This window comes from Geospiza fortis, unplaced genomic scaffold (assembly GCF_000277835.1).
Source record: "Geospiza fortis unplaced genomic scaffold, GeoFor_1.0 scaffold4133, whole genome shotgun sequence".
Taxonomy (NCBI): domain Eukaryota; kingdom Metazoa; phylum Chordata; class Aves; order Passeriformes; family Thraupidae; genus Geospiza; species Geospiza fortis.
The window spans coordinates 670-2,595 of NW_005055800.1; the positions used below are offsets into that span (position 1 = coordinate 670).

The window sequence follows — 1,926 nt, forward strand, 5'->3', positions numbered from 1 at the left end:
GTGATTCCCCGCACGGCCTCGTCCGCCAGGGGGCGCCCCTCGCGCCTTTCCCGCCTTTTCTCCTCCCTCAGCGCTCACGCCCCGCCCCTTTTCCCGGCATGCCCTGCGCGCTATTTAAACGCCCGTGAGGGTGCGTGGCGGCCATTTTGTCCCAGCAGCGGTAGGAGGAGGTTGGTGACGGTTGCATTGGGGCTGAGCTTGAGGGGGGGATTTGGGTGGTTATCAAAGGGGTGCGGCGGCCTCCATAACCGCGTTCACTCTTCCCTGGCTCATGTGGAGCAGCCTGGAACCCTCCAGGCGCTGTTCCCCTCACGGTTCAGCCGCTGTGTCCCTCCCTGAGGGGTTCCGTGAGGGGGCCGCGCTTTCCGCAGGGGCTGCTCGGGGATGAGTCTCTCACAGACCTGTGCTGATGGCGCGGTGAAGAATTTCGAGTTCTCTGAGGGCTCGTCCTGCCCCGACCTGGGCGTTCGCCATGTCATATAATCATACTCTGTGACTCTAACGCATTTTTCTTTTGTTTTCTCCTTAGCGTTTTTGCTCGCGAAATGCTGCTTCTGCCTAAGGTGAGTCGTTTTAGGTTTAACAAGCTGGATTTGAGGGCAGCAGTGCTGCGGGGATGATCACCCTGAACTCTCTCTTGCTGATGGGTCAGTGGAGAAGCTTCTGGAATAATCTGAGTGGCACTCACCCGAGTGGGGGGTCCCGATCCCTTTGGGGGGTGTTTAAGACCCTCGTGGAATAAATCTGACCCACGTGGAGGAGATTAAATCTTATTGTGGGGAATAAACCACACGTGGGAGTTCACATCCTTGTCCAGGGTTTTAAACCCTCGTGGAATTTAAATTTATAAAGTTTTTATAAAGACATTGTAAGATTTGTTAAAATTCTCATTTTAATATATTTTTTTTTCTTTGTTTTCAAGGCACGAGCCATGAGCGCTCGGGTGAGTCTGGGGGTTTGGGAAGGGATTTTGGGCTTTGAGGAGGAAATTTTGGGGTTTTTTTGGGGTCCCCCCTGCCGAGGATGAGGCGATACCGCCCCAGACTGAGCCCTGTGATTGATCGGTTCCCCCTGAGGCTCTGGGGGGGTCACAAATGACAATTTTTGGGGTTTCTGTGTAAATCTTGGGTTCTGGAGGAATTTTAGGGATTTTACAGGAATTTCAAGACTCTTAATTTCTTTTAAAATTCCATTTTCCAGCTCTCGGATTGTGGAATCCTCATCCGTGGGTTCCCCATTACCCCATCCTAGGTGAGCCCCTCCTTTTTTTTGGGTGAAAATGTGGAATTTTCTGCTCTCCCCGAGCCCCCCGAGGTGCCGATTTTGGGGTCCCCGCACGTTTGTGGCTGTTCTGTGAGGAGTGACAATGACAAGCATATGGCTGAGGGTCCCTGATGCCACGTGACCGCTGAGAGCAGCTATTAATTAACTAACTAATAGGAATTTTTTGCTAACTAAATAGTTAGTTAATAGGGATTTAATAAATAAACGTAATTAATTCATATTTTGCAGTGTTAGGGAGTGGGAGAAACCTCGGCCTATGTGAAGTGATCACAGTGCCCCCAAACAGGTCAGAGCCCCCCCAAACCCCCCCAGCCCAAAGCAATGATACTGGAGCCCTTCAATTACTTAATTAATTAAAACTTAATTAAAAAACACCATTAATTTATATTTTGCAGTGGGAAATGCCTCAACCCAGTGTGGCCTTGAGATGACCATGAAGTGACCACAGCGACCCCACCTCAGGTCAGAACCCCCCAAACCCCTCCCCCCAAATTTAAAGCAATGATTACACAGCCCCATAATTAACTAAATAATTAAGATTCGAATTAAACAATCACCAATAATTAATATTTTGCAGTGGGAGATGCCTCAGCCCGGGGTGACCCTCAGACCACCATGAAGCGACCCCAGTGCCCCCCCCCC

The 1,926-nt window shown here is 50.4% G+C and overlaps 1 long non-coding RNA gene and 2 other non-coding genes across 3 annotated transcripts; all 3 read left to right on the top strand.

The window, feature by feature from the left end:
• Window positions 1–138: 138 nt before the first annotated feature.
• On the top strand, window positions 139–1,926 carry LOC115949323. Its single transcript, XR_004082843.1, has 7 exons — window positions 139–170; window positions 530–563; window positions 923–943; window positions 1,201–1,251; window positions 1,513–1,570; window positions 1,680–1,746; window positions 1,862–1,926. It is a non-coding gene; the product is annotated as an uncharacterized LOC115949323 (long non-coding RNA).
• Window positions 609–682, top strand: LOC115949325. Its single transcript, XR_004082845.1, has one exon. It is a non-coding gene; the product is annotated as a small nucleolar RNA SNORD26 (small nucleolar RNA).
• LOC115949326 lies at window positions 1,014–1,081 on the top strand. The gene has a single exon (XR_004082846.1). It is a non-coding gene; the product is annotated as a small nucleolar RNA SNORD31 (small nucleolar RNA).